The sequence below is a fragment of the Bombina bombina genome, chromosome 5 (genome assembly GCF_027579735.1).
Source record: "Bombina bombina isolate aBomBom1 chromosome 5, aBomBom1.pri, whole genome shotgun sequence".
NCBI lineage: Eukaryota > Metazoa > Chordata > Amphibia > Anura > Bombinatoridae > Bombina > Bombina bombina.
Window position 1 is genome coordinate 227,790,348 of NC_069503.1, and position 21,787 is coordinate 227,812,134.

At 37.6% G+C, this 21,787-nt stretch overlaps 2 protein-coding genes across 4 annotated transcripts in view; one reads left to right on the forward strand and one right to left on the reverse strand.

Annotated features, from left to right (window-relative positions):
- The window catches only part of ZEB1 (zinc finger E-box binding homeobox 1), a 288,560-nt gene that overhangs the window by 148,908 nt on the left and 117,865 nt on the right, over nt 1-21,787 (reverse strand). The window lies entirely within an intron of this gene.
- LOC128660189 (uncharacterized) overlaps nt 14,106-21,787 on the forward strand; it is a 67,867-nt gene continuing 60,185 nt past the window's right edge. Inside the window, exons 1-2 of the mRNA XM_053713873.1 lie at nt 14,106-14,151; nt 17,950-18,092. The gene's annotated coding sequence lies outside the window, so the exon portion shown is untranslated. The remainder of the gene's footprint in view (nt 14,152-17,949; nt 18,093-21,787) is intronic.

Here is a 21,787-nt window from a genome sequence, read left to right on the forward strand (position 1 = left end):
AGGGGGGGGTTTGAGGGCCCTGTTCCTGTGGGATCTCACAATCTAGGTTGTATGCTAAGGACCAAGAGACAAACAGGACTGGAAAGCAGGTATATGACTTTGACCCCCATCAAACAAGCCTAAATCTGTAAGGCATTTTTGGTGTGGGGTAGGTATGAGGGTAAGGGCTAGAGACTGGGAGAAACTTGATGGGGTGGGAGGGCAATGCCATTTTAGCAGCAAGTTTCTATTTGAGTTGAAGGGATTTTAGCTAGTAAGTAAAGGGGACTTTCCCAGTTTAGGTGTAATGGATAGTTAAAGGGACATGAAACCCAAAATTCTCATTTCATGATTTAATTAGAACATGTCATTTTAAAGAACTTTTACATTCACTTCTTTAATCAAATTTGCTTCATTCTCTTGAATCCTTTGTTGAAAAACATAGCTTAATAGGCTCAGGAGCAGTGCACTACTGGGAGCTAGCCACTGATTGGCGGCTGCACATATATTCCTCTTGTTAATGGTTCACCTGATTGCTGATCCTTTTTCAACAAAGGATACCAAAAGAATGAAGCAAATTTAATAGTAGAATTAAAAAGGAAATTAAAATTATATGTGCTATCTGAATCATAAAAGAAAATTTTGGGTTTTTATGTCCCTTTAAGGCGGCCAACTTATTCTACAGGAGAGCTTTTAGGAAAGCGGCCCAAAAGTAGGTAAAAAAAATAAAAAATACTATATAACTGCATAGATTGTGGGTGTGCTAAGTAGCCATGAACTATATATTTTTTTCTATCTGGGCAAGCATTATTTTTATGCCAGGGTCGGAACTACCATTGGTGTAGCAGGTGCAGTGGACCTAGGGCCCAAATGTTGGGGGGGCATAGCAGCCAGTGTATACATAGATGTGTACAGAATGTGCACAATCCTAATGCAGGGACGTCTTTAATTAGAGAAGGTCTGTCTTTCTATCTATCTATACATCCTCAATTTCATTATACAGAGAAGCATGTACATTATTAATTTTGCTTTTACTAAGTTACCTTTGAAGGGCCAAAAAAAAAATGTTTGCACCAGGCCAGGACCCCTGTTGAGTAAGTGCGCTACCCCTACTTGGCTCTGCTGTCATTTTGAATATGTTGCAAATTCATTAGTTTACAAATATTGTCTACCCAAAATGTTATGCGATTATTGGTGTAGGTGTTGGATTAATGTCTTAAATGATTGTAAATTCAAAAAGTGGGTCGGGGGGGGGGGGAAGAAATAAGAAATGTGAGCAGTAAATTAGAACTGAACTGGAACAACATAAAAGCAAATGACATCCCTATATTAAACACTTCTTTAAATCATAGGAATGTACAAATTATTGCAATAGAGATTTCCTGGTGTGTCTGTTTTGATCTTGGTTTCCCTACGCTGACAGATCACATCCATGCTGCTTGTTGGTGTGGCTGTGCCCTTGCTAACCTCCTCCACTACGCTATAAAAGCCAGCTGTTTGGAACGCTGTCATAACTTTCTTCTGCTTAAATGTTACATCACAAACTGTGCGGCAAATTGTGCCAGGGAAATTTACTGAGAATCTCTTTGTGATGGAAGTAAAAGATCTAACTTACAGCTTGTTAACTATTACAAAAAGAAAGTCTTTGTAGCAATTACATACTGAACTGATAGGCAGTATACTATGTAATAATCTTAGCATGCCTGCTGTAAAATCCTAACCTTTTATGTTTTCCCAATTATTTATTTCAACTCTCGGAGTGTATTACATTGAAAAAAATCATACGGTTATGGGATGCTTGCCCAATCACTTACCCCCCCCCATAAAGCCCTCAGATCTAATAACAAAAAACAAAATGCAAGCCCCTCCCCAAAATCTACATGTTCCAGGCATTAGTGTGAGTAAATTCTACACTAATGATCTATTAGTAATAATAACAATAATAATCTGACTTGTATCTAAAATTGATAATAACAATAATAATAATCGGACTTGTATCTATTAGTAATAATAACAATAATAATAATCTGAATTGTATCTATTAGTAATAATAATAATAATCTGTCTTGTATCTATAAGTGATAATAATAATAATAATAATAATAATAATAATAATAATCGGACTTGTATCTATTAGTAATACTATTTATAATGTGACTTGTATCTATTAGTAATAATAGTAATCTGACTTGTATCTATTAGTAATAATAACAATAATAATAATCTGAATTGAAACTATTAGTAATAATAATAATAATCTGACTTGTATCTATTAGTAATAATAACAATAATAATAATCTGACTTGCATCTATTAGTAATAATGACAATAATAATAATCTGACTTGTATCTATTAGTAATAATAATCTGACTTGTATCTATAAGTAATAATACCAATAATAATAATCTGATTTGTATCTATTAGTAATAATAATAAAAATCTGTCTTGTATTTATTAGTAATAATAACAATAATAATCTGACTTGTATACATTAGTGATAATAATAATAATCTGATTTGTATCTATTTTAATAATAACAATAATCTGATTTGTATCTATTAGTAATAATAATAATAATAATCTGACTTGTATCTATAAGTGATAATAACAATAACAATAATAATAATAATAATAATCTGACTTGTATCTATTAGTAATAATAATAATCTGACTTGTATCTATAAATAATAGCAATAATCTGACTTGTATCTATTAGTAATTATAACAATAATAATAATCTGACTTGTATGTCCATGTATATGTTATGGGTAAAATCAGATATTGGGTAATCCTAGGATTACCCGGGTAAAATGGACATTACCCAAGCGGCTGTGGGTAAAGCCTAATGTAACATCATAAATCCCTTCAGAGTCATCGAGTCACTGCGTCAAACATATATACAATGCACTGTAATTCCCCCATCTTTTTTGCCTCCGTCTGGGGGGTTCACTTGGGGAGGATGCGAGAGGATCGGCTGGGCGCCTTCCTTGAACCCCCCCGGCGGAGAAAAAAAAAATAGTGTAGATGGGGAAATTACAGTACTGCTTAGGTAATGTCAGTTTTACCCGGTTAATCCTAGGATTACCCGGAAATCTAACTTTACCAGTAACATATACATTTCTGGTTGATGTGTTGTCATTTGTATAACTATACATTTTACACCGACACCCAGTCAGCATTTTAATAGCATGGCTGATATTTTTAAAATGAAGGTAAATGTAGACAAATACTAAATACAGAAACAAAGACCCCTTTTATGGTGGCTTGGAGAGAAATCACACAAAATCTTTGGGATTATTTTTTTCAAAATATCTTCAAAGTATGTGAGAATCTAATTTGAAATAATTGCTCATTTAAAATTAGCTTTACCTTCTGACTAATGCAGCATAATTAATTATGCTAATTCATGTTAATTAGCACTGCCTGTATTTATTTTTTCAAAAAATGTGGCTGCACATTTGTGTATGGCTCACTTTTATAAGGTTTAAGAGTGCAAATAATCACATGCAACACTGCTAAACTTGCGCAAAGGAAATACCAGTTTTATAAATACAGCAGGAGTTAAAATTCCATGAAGATTAATAGGTCCTTCACAGTGCATTAATATGTACTATATCAAGAAGAACAGAAGTTAAATCTAATAACTACAATTGCTAACTTTAGCAACTTCAGTACACTATTAAAAAAAAAACCTTTACAAACATCTTACATGAATGAAGCCACTACCCTGAAATGCTCCAATGGTTTAGTCCCAATTATACCTAAGATTGTAAAATATTTAGAGATTGTATTACTTATTAATCACCTGAATTTCAGATCTTAGCCTGCAGCAATTGTGCAAGCATTGGGTGCTCAATGTCACTAAATTATGTTGTGGGGAACTTACTGAAACCACTATCACTTTCACAGACCCTATGACATAATTAGTAACTGGTAATTAAAATAAATTAATTGTAACTTTAACAAACTCAGGAGTGCAGAATCAAAAAGGCGTGTAAGTAAATGATCAGATGGTTCAGTGACCAGTGACTAATTAAGGTATCTGCTTGCAATGACAAATCAGCAGGCACAACACACTGTCAGGGATAGTACTGTAAGGGAATTTAGTATTGAATATAATTAAGGAAAATATACAGACTGTGACAGCTTGTCCAACTTTACAAATGAACATTAGATTTCTTTTTTTTTTTTTTTTTTTGCTCTTTATTGAAAAAACAAACAAACTTAAATAAATCAAAGTTTAATCGAGTAGGATAAATGTTCACAACCTACATACATAGAGACCACCCAGAAAAGGTAGATGCTCTGGTATAGTGTTTCTCAACCACAGTACTCAAGTACCCCCCACAGGTCAGGTTTTCATTATAGCTGAACTAGTGCACAGGTAAAATAATCAGCTGAAGGGTGAGAGCAGGTTAGTAACCATGGTTACTGATCAGCTGATTACTTTACCTGTGTTCAAGTTCAGCTATAATGAAAACCTGGCCTATTGGGGGTACTTGAGGGCCACGGTTGAGACACTCTGCTCTGGTATATGGGTACCTGGAACACATGCTAAAAAAGCATTGGACCGCTGCATTGCAGCGACTCGTCTAAGGCTAGGCAACCTTGGTCTTAAAATAAAAGCCCATAAAATACATTCATTTTAAAATTTAATTCACTATTAGAGGGATTTAGAGAAAAAATCCATGGTCTAATTTGTTTTTCCACTATTTTCCGTGGAAATATATGTGTTTAATCTCCACAAAGGGTTAAAAATGTGGTTAAATTCCATCTCAGGAGCCACAAAGAACTGCTGTCCCAAGCAGGAAACTGACGAGCCAAATGGCAGCTTGTGGGTCGTGAACCAGATTTTACATATGTGTTTAACCCATTTACAGGGGCTAACAATATAGAGTTCCACAGTGAGTAGTGAAAATGTCACAGCTTTTACTACTACAATGTCTCTTTAAATGTCTCCTTCACTACCCCTTTAGAGGCCGGAGGGCGTCGTGCAAGTACAAGGACACTTACCCAGCTACAAAGTAATTGCCTGATCAGTGCAAGTGCTCATTTCTATCTATTGCTATTTGGTCACAGTAATCAGATAAGATAAGCACATACTCAAGAGGCTTTTTGAAAAATTAATTCCCTGGACTGCTAACTAATGCAAATTCTGCTACCAATCAGCAAGCGCTACCCAGGGTCATAACCAAAAATGGGCCAGCTCCTAAGTTTACATTCCTGCCTTTTCAAATAAAGATACACAGAGAACAAGGAAAAATTAATAATAGGAGTAAATTAGAAAGCTGCTTAAAATTGCATGATCTATCTAAATTCTGAAAGAAAAAAATTGGGTTTATATCCATTTAAGTATTTGCACTATATTTATTTTGCACGAGGATATCTTTTCATTACTGATATATACAATGCATATATCATTTTATCCCATTTGAGTAAAACAAAACATTTTCGCCACACAAACCAATGTTTGACATAATTATTATTATTTATTTATTTTAAAGACCACTTTTTTCCCGGTCCCTCATACGGACCACTGCTTTATGGTCCTGTTTTAAAAATATATTTTGCATTTCAACTGCTTAAAATGTAGCTTTTAGTGATGGTAATTTTTTTTTTAGGAAAATGAATGAAAATGAAATATAAGAGATTTTCTTTCATCCCAGTAATATTCTCTCAGAAGTTAAAATGCATTTAAGCGTTTATTTCAAGCCTTTCTTGACACTGGCTTGACCTTTCCGAAACAACATTTTCTATTGGCAAACTTTGACCAAAGCACCGGGACAAAATAACTTGCCTGAATTGATCATAAATTGTAGTTGTAATTGCAAGCATCAAAACTAAATGAAGATTAATGTAAATGTTGCTCTTAAACCGCAATATTAGTGTGTGTAAGAGATTAAAGTTGTTTTGAAGCATAAATGGTGCTGTGTATTTGCTAGGGAAAATTCACTGTTTTGTTTCCTAAATATTCTATTTCAGTAACGCAGAAATGTAAAAAAAAGAAAAAAAAAAAGAAAGAAAGAAAATCTTGTAAATGACAATCTAGGAAATGCATAAATGTTACATAAACTTCATGCAGCCATGTTTTTCTTAATATGGTTAGTTATAATTACATGAAATGCAAGTTACAATTAATGTATAAAACACAACTGATGTACAAATGTAATTATTATTTATATAATATAACAAATTCCTGACACTTTATTACTAGATGACAGATAGATACAGTAGATAGATAGATAGATAGATAGATAGATAGATAGAGAGATACAGGGGGAAAATAGCCAACATTTCACACATGTGCAAAGAAGAAAAAAACATAATTTATGCTTACCTGATAAATTTATTTCTCTTGTAGTGTATCCAGTCCACGGATCATCCATTACTTGTGGGATATTCTCTTTCCTAACAGGAAGTTGCAAGAGGATCACCCACAGCAGAGCTGCTACATAGCTCCTCCCCTCACTGCCATATCCAGTCATTCGACCGAAACAAGACGAGAAAGGAGAAACCATAGGGTGCAGTGGTGACTGTAGTTTAATTAAAATTTAGACCTGCCTTAAAAGGACAGGGCGGGCCGTGGACTGGATAGACAACAAGAGAAATAAATTTATCAGGTAAGCATAAATTATGTTTTCTCTTATTAAGTGTATCCAGTCCACGGATCATCCATTACTTGTGGGATACCAATACCAAAGCTAAAGTACACGGATGATGGGAGGGACAAGGCAGGAACTTAAACGGAAGGAACCACTGCCTGTAGAACCTTTCTCCCAAAAACAGCCTCCGAAGAAGCAAAAGTGTCAAATTTGTAAAATTTTGAAAAGGTGTGAAGCGAAGACCAAGTCGCAGCCTTGCAAATCTGTTCAACAGAGGCCTCATTTTTAAAGGCCCAGGTGGAAGCCACAGCTCTAGTAGAATGAGCTGTAATCCTTTCAGGGGGCTGCTGTCCAGCAGTCTCATAGGCTAAGCGTATTATGCTCCGAAGCCAAAAGGAGAGAGAGGTTGCCGAAGCTTTTTGACCTCTCCTCTGTCCAGAGTAAACGACAAACAGGGCAGATGTTTGACGAAAATCTTTAGTAGCCTGTAAGTAAAACTTCAAGGCACGGACTACGTCCAGATTATGCAAAAGACGTTCCTTCTTTGAAGAAGGATTAGGACACAATGATGGAACAACAATCTCTTGATTGATATTCCTGTTAGAAACCACCTTAGGTAAAAACCCAGGTTTGGTACGCAGAACTACCTTGTCTGAATGAAAAATCAGATAAGGAGAATCACAATGTAAGGCAGATAACTCAGAGACTCTTCGAGCCGAGGAAATAGCCATCAAAAACAGAACTTTCCAAGATAAAAGTTTAATATCAATGGAATGAAGGGGTTCAAACGGAACTCCCTGAAGAACTTTAAGAACCAAGTTTAAGCTCCACGGGGGAGCAACAGTTTTAAACACAGGCTTAATCCTAACCAAAGCCTGACAAAAAGCCTGGACGTCTGGAACTTCTGCCAGACGCTTGTGCAAAAGAATAGACAGAGCATAGATCTGTCCTTTTAAAGAACTAGCTGATAAGCCTTTGTCCAAACCCTCTTGGAGAAAGGACAATATCCTAGGAATCCTAACCTTACTCCATGAGTAACTCTTGGATTCACACCAATAAAGATATTTACGCCATATCTTATGGTAGATTTTCCTGGTGACAGGCTTTCGTGCCTGTATTAAGGTATCAATGACTGACTCGGAGAAGCCACGCCTTGATAGAATCAAGCGTTCAATCTCCATGCAGTCAGTCTCAGAGAAATTAGATTTGGATGATTGAAAGGACCTTGTATTAGAAGGTCCTGCCTCCGAGGCAGAGTCCATGGTGGAAGAGATGACATGTCCACTAGGCCTGCATACCAGGTCCCGCATGGCCACGCAGGCGCTATCAGAATCACCGATGCTCTCTCCTGTTTGATTTTGGCAATCAGTCGAGGGAGCAGAGGAAACGGTGGAAACACATAGGCCAGGTTGAAGAACCAAGGAGCTGCTAGAGCATCTATCAGCGTTGCTCCCGGGTCCCTGGACCTGGATCCATAACAAGGAAGCTTGGCGTTCTGGCGAGACGACATGAAATTCAGTTCTGGTTTGCCCCAACGATGGACCAGTTGAGCAAACACCTCCGGGTGGAGTTCCCACTCCCCCGGATGAAAAGTCTGACTACGCCTGGGATGTGGATCGCTGACAGGTGGCAAGAGTGAGACTCTGCCCAGTGAATTATCTTTGAGACTTCCAACATCGCTAGGGAACTCCTAGTTCCCCCTTGATGATTGATGTAAGCCACAGTCGTGATGTTGTCCGATTGAAATCTGATGAACCTCAGTGTTGCTAACTGAGGCCAAGCTAGAAGAGCATTGAATATTGCTCTTAACTCCAGAATATTTATTGGGAGGAGTTTCTCCTCCTGAGTCCACGAAACCTGAGCCTTCAGGGAGTTCCAGACTGGGCCCCAACCTAGAAGGCTGGCATCTGTTGTTACAATCGTCCAATCTGGCCTGCGAAAGGTCATACCCTTGGACAGATGGACCCGAGAAAGCCACCAGAGAAGAGAATCTCTGGTCTCTTGATCCAGATTTAGTAGAGGGGACAAATCTGAGTAATCCCCATTCCACTGACTTAGCATGCATAATTGCAGCGGTCTGAGAAGCAGGCGCGCAAATGGCACTATGTCCATTGCCGCTACCATTAAGCCGATTACTTCCATGCACTGAGCCACTGACGGGCGTGGAATGGAATGAAGGACACGGCAAGCATTTAGAAGTTTTGATAACCTGGACTCCGTCAGGTAAATTTTCATCTCTACAGAATCTATAAGAGTCCCTAGGAAGGAGACTCTTGTGAGTGGTGATAGAGAACTCTTTTCCACGTTCACTTTCCACCCATGCGACCTCAGAAATGCCAGTACTATCTCTGTATGAGACTTGGCAATTTGAAAGCTTGACGCCTGTATCAGGATGTCGTCTAGATACGGAGCCACCGCTATGCCTCGCGGTCTTAGAACCGCCAGAAGTGAGCCCAGAACCTTTGTAAAAATTCTCGGGGCAGTGGCCAACCCAGAGGGAAGAGCTACAAATTGGTAGAGAAAGGCAAACCTTAGGAACCGATGATGATCTTTGTGAATCGGTATGTGAAGGTAGGCATCCTTTAAGTCCACAGTGGTCATGTACTGACCCTCTTGGATCATGGGTAGGATGGTCCGAATAGTTTCCATTTTGAATGATGGAACTCTGAGGAATTTGTTTAAGATCTTTAGATCCAAGATTGGTCTGAAGGTTCCCTCTTTCTTGGGAACCACAAACAGATTTGAATAAAATCCCTGTCCTTGTTCCGTCCACGGAACTGGATGGATCACTCCCATTACTAGGAGGTCTTGCACACAGCTTAGGAATGCCTTTTTCTTTATCTGGTTTGCTGATAACCTTGAAAGATGAAATCTCCCTTGTGGAGGAGAAGCTTTGAAGTCCAGAAGATATCCCTGAGATATGATCTCCAACGCCCAGGGATCCTGAACATCTCTTGCCGACGCTTCGGGGGAAGAGAGAAAGTCTGCCCCCCACTAGATCCGTTTCCGGATAGGGGGCCGTTCCTTCATGCTGTCTTGGGGGCAGCAGCAGGCTTTCTGGCCTGCTTGCCCTTGTTCCAGAACTGGTTAGGTTTCCAGGCCTGTCTGGAATGAGCAATAGTTCCCTCTTGTTTTGAAGCGGTGGAAGTTGATGCTGCTCCTGCCTTGAAATTTCGAAAGGCACGAAAATTAGACTGTTTGGCCTTTGATTTGGCCCTGTCCTGAGGAAGGGTATGACCCTTGCCTCCTGTAATGTCAGCAATAATTTCCTTCAAGCCAGGCCCGAATAAGGTCTGCCCCTTGAAAGGAATGTTGAGTAATTTAGACTTTGAAGTCACGTCAGCTGACAAGGATTTAAGCCATAGCGCTCTACGCGCCTGGATGGTGAATCCGGAATTCTTAGCCGTTAGTTTAGTCAAATGAACAATGGCATCAGAAACAAATGAGTTAGCTAGCTTAAGCGTTCTAAGCTTGTCAATAATTTAATTCAATGGAGCTGTCTGGATGGCCTCTTCCAGGTCCTCAAACCAGAATGCCGCCGCAGCAGTGACAGGCGCAATGCATGCAAGGGGCTGTAAAATAAAACCTTGTTGAATAAACATCTTCTTAAGGTAACCCTCCAATTTTTTATCCATTGGATCTGAAAAAGCACAACTGTTCTCAACCGGGATAGTGGTACGCTTTGCTAAAGTAGAAACTGCTCCCTCCACCTTAGGGACCGTCTGCCATAAGTCCCGTGTAGTGGCGTCTATTGGAAACATTTTTCTAAATATAGGAGGTGGGGAAAAGGGCACACCAGGTCTATCCCACTCCTTGCTAATAATTTCTGTAAGCCTTTTAGGTATAGGAAAAACGTCAGTACACACCGGCACCGCATAGTATCTATCCAGCCTACACAATTTCTCTGGAATTGCCACCGTGTTACAGTCATTCAGAGCAGCTAATACCTCCCCAAGCAATACACGGAGGTTCTCAAGCTTAAATTTAAAATTAGAAATCTCTGAATCAGGTTTCCCCGAGTCAGAGATGTCACCCACAGACTGAAGCTCTCCGTCCTCATGTTCTGCATTTTTTTTTTCTTTTTCTTTTTTTTTTACTGTGAAGCAGTATCAGACATGGCTCTAAAAGCATTTGCGCGCTCTGTATCTCTCCTAACCCCAGAGCTATAGCGCTTGCCTCTTAATTCAGGCAATCTAGATAATACCTCTGACAGGGTATTATTCATGATTGCAGCCATGTCCTGCAAGGTAATCGCTATGGGCGTCCCTGATGTAATTGGCGCCATATTAGCGTGCGTCCCCTGAGCGGGAGGCGAAGGGTCTGACACGTGGGGAGAGTTAGTCGGCATAACTTCCCCCTCGACAGAACCCTCTGGTGATAATTCTTTTATAGATAAAGACTAATCTTTACTGTTTAAGGTGAAATCAATACATTTAGTACACATTCTCCTATGGGGCTCCACCATGGCTTTCAAACATAATGAACAAGTAGGTTCCTCTGTGTCAGACATGTTTAAACAGACTAGCAATGAGACTAGCAAGCTTGGAAAACACTTTAAAACAAGTTTACAAGCAATATAAAAAATGTTACTGCGCCTTTAAGAAACACAAATTTTCCCAAATTTTTAAATAACAGTGAAAAAATGCAGTTACACTAACAACATTTTTACAGTGTATGTAATAAGTTAGCAGAGCATTGCACCCACTTGCAAATGGATGATTAACCCCTTAATACCAAAAACGGAATAACAAATCACAAAAACGTTTTTTAAACAGTCACAACAACTGCCACAGCTCTACTGTGGCTTTTTACCTCCCTCAATACGACTTTTGAAGCCTTTTGAGCCCTTCAGAGAAGAAGCTGGATGTCTGTGTCTGTAATTTTTGCTGTGCAAAAAAACGCTAAAATAGGACCCTCCCACTCATATTACAACAGTGGGAAGCCTCAGGGAACTGTTTCTAGGCAAAATTCAAGCCAGCCATGTGGAAAAAACTAGGCCCCAATAAGTTTTATCACCAAACATATGTAAAAAACGATTAAACATGCCAGAAAACGTTTTAAAATACACTTTTATAAGAGTATGTATCTCTATTAATAAGCCTGATACCAGTCGCTATCACTGCATTTAAGGCTTTACTTACTTCGGTATCAGCAGCATTTTCTAGCAAATTCCATCCCTAGAAAAATATTTTAACTGCACATACCTTATTGCAGGAAAACCCGCACGCTATTCCCCCTCTGAAGTTACCTCACTCCTCAGAATATGTGAGAACAGCAAAGGATCTTAGTTACTTCTGCTAAGATCATAGAAAACGCAGGCAGATTCTTCTTATAAATACTGCCTGAGATAAACAGTACACTCCGGTACCATTTAAAAATAACAAACTTTTGATTGAAGAAATAAACTAAGTATAAAACACCACAGTCCTCTTACGACCTCCATCTTAGTTGAGAGTTGCAAGAGAATGACTGGGTATGGCAGTGAGGGGAGGAGCTATATAGCAGCTCTGCTGTGGGTGATCCTCTTGCAACTTCCTGTTGGGAAGGAGAATATCCCACAAGTAATGGATGATCCGTGGACTGGATACACTTAACATGAGAAAATGTGTTTTTCAAAAATATATATTTATTTACATATATATATATATATATATAATTTATTTATATATAGAAATATACATATTGCTTATTAACCATATTTACTATATACAACCTTCACATAGTTAATCAGTTTGTTAAAAACATGAAAAAGCTGTGTACTTATGTATGTGTATATGCACATGTGTGTGGTAGCGTTGCCAGGTGTCCAGTATTAAACTGGACAGCCCAGTATTTTAGCAGGCTGTCCAGTAAACTAATCAAAAAAATACTGGACACTTACATGTCCATTTTTTTTAAAGTCGCTGAGTGTTAGTGTAAAAACCTCATGTGCCAAATGAATTACAAATATGTAGCAGAAAGAAGTGAGAGGCAGTCAAGGGATTCAAATCACTTCTGTTTATGTGTGTTACTGGCAGTCAGAGGTAAAATGATTGATTTGTATGTTACTGGCAGCCAATGGGTAAAATGGCTGCTTAGTTGTGAAAATATTTATTGTAGGATTAAGTGTGAGGGCTAAGGTAGAGCTTTTTTTTTTGAGGGGGGCATTGTTGACCCATCTACCATGTGTGTGGTTGTGTGTGTGCACTTATGTAATTGTGTATACCTGTGTGTGTGCTTACGTATTTGTGTATGCATGTATGTGTGGTTGTGTGCGGGTTTGTGTATGTGTGTATGCATGTGTGTGGTTGTGTGCGTGTTTATGTATGTGTGTGTGGTTGTGTGCCTTTAAATGTATTTGTGTATATGTGTGTGTGGTTGTGTGTGTGCGCTTATGTAATTGTGTATACGTGTGCGCTTGTGTGCTTATGTATGTGTGTGTGGTTGTGTGCGTGTTTATGTATGTGTGTGTGCATGTGTGTGTAATTGTTTGCATGTTTGTGTATGTATGTGTGTGGGGTTGTGTGTGTGTTTATGTATGTGTGTGTCCATTTGTGTGTGGTTGTTTGCGTGTTTATGTATGTGTGTATGCATGTGTGTATGGTTGTTTGTGTGTTTATGTATGTGTGAATGCATGTGTGTGTGTGGTTGTGTGCATGTTTGTGTATGCATGTGTGTGGTTGTATGTGTTTATGTATTTGTGTATACGTGTGTGTGGCTGTTTGTGTGTTTATGAATGTGTGTATGCGTTTGTGATTGTATGCGTGTTTATGTGTGTATATGTGTGTGTGTGGTTGTGTGCATGTTTCTGTGTATGTGTATGCATGCAAGTGTGCTTATGTATGTGTGTATAGGTTTGTGTGTGTGTTTATGTATGTGTGTGTGCTTATGTATGTGTGTATAGGTGTTTGTGGTTGTGTGCGTGATTATGTGTGTGTGTGTATGTGCTTATATATGTGTGTATAGGTGTTTGTGGTTGTGTGCATATTTATGTATGTGTGTATGCGTTTGTGATTCTATGCGTGTTTATGTGTGTGTGCGTGTGTGATTGTGTACATGTTTATGTGTGTGTGTGGTTGTGTGCGTGTTTCTGTATGTGTGTATGCATGTGTGTGTTTATGTATGTGTGTATAGGTGTGTGTGTGTGTTTATGTATGTGTGTGTGTGCTTATGTATGTGTGTATAGGTGTTTGTGGTTGTGTGCGTGTTTATGTGTGTGTGTTTATATATGTGTCTATAGGTGTTTGTGGTTGTGTGCATGTTTATGTATGTGTGTATGCATGTATGTGTGTTTATGTATGTGTGTATGCATGTATGTGTGTTTATGTATGTGTGTATACGTGTGTGTGGTTGTGTCTGTTTGTGAGTAAAATAGCTAAACTGTACAGATTACCCTAATGTTACTGTGTATAGCTAGAACCAATTAGATAAGCAGTGAAGTGAAGAAAGATTAGCTAGGCTTGGGCAAGCGAGGTATTTTTACCATGCCGGAAACCACTGGCTATAAAAGGTAAGAAGCACTCTGACACACTTGGGAGGCCTGCTGATTAACAAAGCTCCAGGCCACACAGGAACACAGCAAAGGAAAAAGGTAAAGCTAAATTTCCTGGACACTACACAGTACCTACATCAGGGAATCATATTCCAGGTTTACAATCTGGCTCTCTGCCATAATGTCTTATAGATGTAAGGGGCAATAGGAAAATACTGTTTACCACCAAAGAGAAAAAGGAGAAATCGTGACCAACTATAGGATATTTCTCATCTGTTAGCAATGAAACCTTGTACATCAGCAATACTAAGATGCAGCAAGAACCATAGGTTATAATTTCATCATTATAATAACATTTGTGGAATGTCTGAAAAAACATTATTTAATAATTTGTTTCTTAATAGTTATTCAGCTGCAATTCAACTAAACTAATCTAAGACACACTGTATCAAATGTATTCATTTGTTGCAAACTGGGATATACGTTAGAAGCGTGACCAGGAGGAGTGTGTTTAGCGACAGGGTCTCCCATTTAAAAGAGAAAACAAAAAAAACACAACATTATCAGTTGTCTTTTCCTGGGCACTGCAGGACACTACTATTTATTTAAAGGAATCTGCTATCTTTTGCTGTCCTTTATGGAAACCTAATTCCTTGCCATGAAAGCATAAGGTAGGATCAGGAGTGTGCACGTGTCTTGAACATGTATTATAATTGTTACAGATGTTGTTGCTAACACTGCTGCCATAAAGTGGTCTAGGCACACTCCTGCACATATTTCAGTATGCTTGAGTGCAGTGGTCTCAAAGTACAGGCCCTGGGGCCATTTGCGGCCCCCAAGATAGTTTCATATGGCCCTCCCTTGTTTAATAGAAAAACCATTAATTTTGGCTGTGAATTCTTTTTTAGGGTTCTAAGAGGTGTAACTACTTGATGTTCTATATAGGCACTCACAAGATAAATATAAATACAAGCCTCCAGTGTAGACTCACACTATGCACTGCTTGGATAAATGTCACTTGTAACATTGTTATACAGTTCCAAAATGATCACTTCACTTGGCACTCACAAGATAAATGTAGACAATTGTGTGTGTCTGTTGTGGGCTACAACTCCCACCATACACTACTACTTGGGTAAATGTCACTTCCAGTTCCTAGTATATCTAGCACTTACTCAGTTCAAGCGGCCCCCATGGGCAAAGAACACTTGGCCAGTGGCCCCCAGATACATTGAGTTTGATACCCCTGCTCTAGTGGAATTCTCTTAGATAAAAAAGGATACCTGAAGAAAGAGGTAAATTCAATAACAGAAGTACATTTTTTTGTTTGTTTTTTAATCTCTCTATATCATGAAACTTTAATTTGACATCAATGTCCCTTTAACAGCCCAGTATTGTGTGATGATCAGATAGCTATATTACATGGGGGGAAACGGCAGTTATGTACACAAGCCGGCTTATTTTCTCCATCTAAAACAATTAAAATCCGCAAGTAACTAGGTCCCCGGTCAGTGCACTGAGTACTGCTGGCGATGCACACCTAAATGCAGGATATTGTGCTTGTCATAAATCCAACATTGTGATACTTCTGCTGCTCCTGAGACAGCTGAGCTCAGCAGTAATCAATAGCAGATGGTTGACGGTCTGTGAAGGTCCTAAGATACATCTATCTCCCATTGTTGAAAAGATGGGAACTTAAAAATTAGTGTTGAAATCTCAAGTATCCCACACTAAGCCCAGCCAGGTGAGGCTCTAGACCATACAATTTGGCAGAGGGTACTGATGGGGAAAATTGTCTTCTAACTACCTCTTCCTACCATTAATGTATATATTTATTTTATTTTAATTGTACTTCTTCTTCCTCAATCTCTCTCTTTGCTCTGCATAGAACACGGGACATGTAAAACGGCAACTTTAGGGTTGCAATAAGAATTTGCCCTCTACATTTTTAGACTGGCTTCTAGATTCTGTACAAATCTATCTTGTATACTTGTGCAAACATTAGTTTTTATTATTTGCATAAATTAAGAAATTTGAAAGAATGTTGTCCATTTTATTTTGTTAACTAAACAAAGTAATGAACAAATAAGAAAATGTGTTCATTTGTTTTCCCCTATTAAAATAAGAAACTAAATGAATGAACACACTTTGGGGCCGAATTATCAAGCTGCGAATGGCTCGCCGGAAACAGAAGTTATAAAGACCGCTGCTCCATAACTTGTCCGCCTGCTATGAGACCGCGGACAGAAATCGAATCAGGTTGATTGACCCCTCCTGCTAGCAGCCGATTGGCCGCGAATCTGCAGGGGGCGGCATTGCACCAGCAGTTCACAAGAACTGCTGGTGCAATGATAAATGCCGACAGAGTATACTGTGAGCATTTATCGAGGTGCGGTGGACATCGTATCATGTCCGCTCGCACATTTATAAATAGGCCTATTTGTATTTACTCATTAGTTTGTTAAATCAGTCAACAAATTTCTTTGCAATCATTAACGAAATATGAAACCCCAAAAAATTATTTTGGGATTCAGACAGAGCAGACCATTTTAAAAAAAGTTTCCAATTTACTTCTATTATCAAATTTGCTTAATTCTCATGATATTCTGTGTTGAAGAGATACCTAGGTAGGCATCTGTAGCACTACATGGCAGGAAATAGTGCTGCAATCTAGTGATTTTTCAAATGGATAACATTTTTGCAAAGCTGCTGCCATTTAGTGCTCCAGAAATGCTTTTCAACCAAAGATACCACAAGAATGAAGAAAAATTGATAATAGAAGTAAATTAGAAAGTTGGTTAAAATTGCATGCTCTATCTCAATCATGAAAGTAAAATTTTGGATTTCATAACCTTTTAAAAGGACATTCCACTCAAAATGTTATTCCCTATAAAAGGGCTAGATTACGAGTGGTACATTAACAGTTACGCGCAATCGAAAAGGGGTATATCGGGAGTTTTGCGCACACCGGGTTTTCCGCTCATATTACAAGTTGAAAGTAAACATGATCGCTTGAGCGCAATCGTGATTTACGCTACAATGATTACCCTGTCTGCAGAGCTCTTGTTAACTGTTTCGCAAAACAAAAAAGTGTCACAAAGCACATAAAAAATACATTACAAAGTACAGTTACACTAACAATAACACCATATAATTAAAAAATTGCAGAAAAAAGTTATAAGGGCTTAAAGATATGAGCTAACATTGAGATTACATACATATGCTGCACATGTCTAAATATGGATATGTATGTATATTTATATATGTTTATATGTGTGTGCATATGTATTTATATATAAAGTGTTATATTGTATGCACTGAAAATATTTCACATTCCAATGTTCTGCACATAGCAGAATATGTTCTAAGTATTTATAAATAGATATTCCTATACATATCTGTATCTATCTATATATAATGATGTATATATTGGTATAAATATATATATATATGTATTTATGAATAAATAGAACATAATCGTCTAACATTGGAATGTTAAATATTAATATTTTCATGCCGGGTTAGCGCAGTTGAGAATATGAGATTGTGTTTGCGCGCACGAGTAGAGTGAGAGTTTTTTCCCCCATTTTTTTTGCTCCATTGACTTCTATGGGGAAATAAGTTATTGCTCGCTATATTGTAAGTTAGGAATTTTATTCTATGGGGAAATAAGTTATTGCTCGCTATATTGTAAGTTAGGAATTTTATGTTTGTGGGTTAGCGCTCGAGCAATAACTGTTTACTTTAAACTTGCAAAAGCGTACTTCTAGCGCAGTCAATGCTCTAACAGGAACGTTAAATAGTGCTTCACTTGTAATTTGGCCAAAAATGTTTAATTATGCATACTTAAAAATAGAATGCAATGTGCTTTTATAATTTGTCTGCTTTTTCCCATAGTTTAACTCTGCTCCCACTCCCACAGAGACACACTGGAGTGCATTCTGTGGAATAAAGAATATGGAAACTCCAACATGCTGCACGGTGATTGGTTTATATGTGCAGAGGCTCATTTATACCTGTCTCTAATTGGCCACAGTATAGTAAGTAAGCTAAACATTCAAGAGGCTTTTCAAGAGGTGTGTCCTACTCTTGAAAATAATGTATATTTTTTCTAACAAATTACAGTTGTATTTGCTTTTGAAACATTTATTTTGCAGTCATATCTTTTGCAATGCAGCAAATAATCTCTGAGGCAAAAATAAAGTAGTGACTTTCATTTCCCTTTAATTATAAAAAGCTTGTCACTAAACTAAATGTGAGGAAATGTGTTCTGCACATTATATAATGAAAATTCTGTCAGAGAAAATTAATAACAGAATAATGTTACTGTATTTAGAAACCACACTGTGTACGGAACAACCTGTGTTTTATATTAATCTTTGAAGTAGGCTGTGAGTTAGGAGTTCAGATGTTGTCACTGTCTCGGTATTTATGGGGCACATCATCCCATTTGAATAGAAACTGTAGTCATTAGCAGGAAATAATTTGCTAAAACATATAGGCACGGTAAAAACAAATTAAAGAAGGTGCATGAATGGCATTACTAAATAAACGCAAGCATTGTCTAGGGAAGGTAATAAAGGCCGTATGATCAAGTGAATACATTATGCAGGCAGGCGTTCCATCGCCTTATAATTCCCTAAAGTGATGAAGCGGTTTCATGCTGTAATTAGCCAGCTCCTCTAGCCCATAACGGAGAATACAAAACATAATGGTTTGTGCTCTAGAACTACGTTTAGGGTGTGTCTACATGTGCATCTATGTATGCCTGATTATATGTATATACATCTGGTGCAGATATCATTATGGCAATCTGTGTCCTGTTGCCCTTGGGAGTTTTGTGATAGAATATGACCTCATTATTCAAATCACAGCTATTCTAATGTATTACGGGGCTGCCATACCTTATCTCTTTCAATGTGTGTGAATAGGAATTATTCTAAATACAGGAGTAGTGGAGATAATGAGCATATCTTATGTATAACTGGTTAATAACAGGTTAAAATTAAAAAAAGCATTAATATAAATATGATTTCTGTCATCTTTTTTTTATTTTTTATAAATAAATGGTTTACTGTTTCAAGGTGTTTATTAGAATGACTAACTCTCCATTGAAATGTTGGAAAATAATAACAAAAATTACAGCATTTTATTATTAGATAATGTTCACTAGTAACTATGTGGTTAATTCCCACACATGGGTTAAACAGAGAGTTAAAGGGATGACATTTTTGCATTACAGATCCTAGCTTACATAAAAGGGATTAAGTACATAAGCAAATTCTCACTTTGAAGCCGCAAGCATTGCAGCTCCTAAGCAGAACATGGCCGATGATTGGCACGTGGCTGCTTCTGATTGGCTCTGTGGCGGTTTCCTGCTGAAAAACTGCAAGGCTTGTGGCCCACAACTGGGACTTTGCCTTTGTGTTTAACCCCTGAAAAGGGTGAAATCCATTGTTGAAGATGTTTTTCTGTGCTACTCCAGATTAGCAGGTATATATGCGTATGCTCCAAAGCTGTAGCCTCATCTAGACCACAACTGGGGGGTTACAGGAGTGCAACTAACTACGTGTTTAAAACTTTTGAAAAACACACAGTATAATATAATAAATAAAATTCTGTAAAGAAAGACCCCTTTTCGTTTCCAAATACCAGTTAATTGTCTATTTGTTTGCAAACAGATAATTTACCTTTAGTTTGTTATTTGAAATAGCAGCCTTTGTCTATAGAAACCAACACCGACACTGAAAATATGAATAACACACATAAGTGGAAAAGCTAAGTAAACAGGAGACAATGGCACTAATTAAGCTCCCAGTGGGAGTAGGGCAGACTAATTATTTTATTTAAAATAACTGGTTGTGCACAGCCATAATAAGCATGTTTAGACATGGATAACTTTAGTAGCTCTGCTTTAGAAGCAGACTCAGCCCATTTTTATATGCTTGTCCATGTAAAAAGGGACAGAACTTCCAATGGTGCAGCAGGTGCAGTGGCACCAGGGCCTTAGTGCTGGAGGCCCCATAGCAGCCAGTCTATACATAGGTGTCTGCTTATGTAGTCATTATCTGTGTGTAGATACTCATAATCATTATATTGCGCTGCACACTTATCAGAGTATAAATACATCATTATACTGTGCAGCATACTTATCAGAGTATAGATACATCATTATACTGTGCAGCATACTTATCAGAGTATAGATACATCATTACACTGCAGCATACTTATCAGAGTATAGATACATCATTATAGTGTGCAGCATACTTATCAGAGTATAGATACATCATTACACTGTGCGGCACACTTATCAGAGTATAGATACATCATTATAGTGTGCAGCATACTTATCAGAGTATAGATACATCATTATAGTGTGCAGCATACTTATCAGAGTATAGATACATCATTATAGTGTGCAGCATACTTATCAGAGTATAGATACATCATTACACTGTGCAGCACACTTATCAGAGTATAGATACATCATTATAGTGTGCAGCATACTTATCAGAGTATAATTACATCATTATAGTGTGCAACATACTTATCAGAGTATAGATACATCATTATAGTGTGCAGCACACTTATCAGAGTATCAATACATCATTACACTGTGCAGCATACTTATCAGAGTATAGATACATCATGATAGTATGCAGCATACTTATCAGAGTATAGATACATCATTACACTGTGCAGCACACTTATCAGAGTATAGATACATCATTACACTGCAGCACACTTATCAGAGTATAGATACATCATATAGTGTGCAGCATACTTATCAGAGTATAGATACATCATTACACTGCACTGCAGCATACTTATCAGAGTATAGATACATCATTACACTGTGCAGCATACTTATCAGAGTATAGATACATCATTAAACTGTGCAGCACAGTTATCAGAGTATAGATACATCATTATAGTGTGCAGCATACTTATCAGAGTATAGATACATCATTACACTGCACTGCAGCATACTTATCAGAGTATAGATACATCATTACACTGTGCAGCATACTTATCAGAGTATAGATACATCATTAAACTGTGCAGCACAGTTATCAGAGTATAGATACATCATTATAGTGTGCAGCATACTTATCAGAGTATAGATACATCATTACACTGTGCAGCACACTTATCAGAGTATAGATACATCATTATAGTGTGCAACATACTTGTCAGAGTATAGATACATCATTAAACTGTGCAGCACAGTTATCAGAGTATAGATACATCATTATAGTGTGCAGCATACTTATCAGAGTATAGATACATCATTACACTGTGCAGCACACTTATCAGAGTATAGATACATCATTATAGTGTGCAACATACTTATCAGAGTATAGATACATCATTATAGTGTGCAACATACTTATCAGAGTATAGATACATCATTAAACTGTGCAGCACACTTATCAGAGTATAGATACATCATTATAGTGTGCAGCATACTTATCAGAGTATAGATACATCATTATAGTGTGCAACATACTTATCAGAGTATAGATACATCATTATAGTGTGCAACATACTTATCAGAGTATAGATACATCATTAAACTGTGCAGCACACTTATCAGAGTATAGATACATCATTATAGTGTGCAGCACACTTATCAGAGTATAGATACATCATTATAGTGTGCAACATACTTATCAGAGTATAGATACATCATTATAGTGTGCAACATACTTATCAGAGTATAGATACATCATTA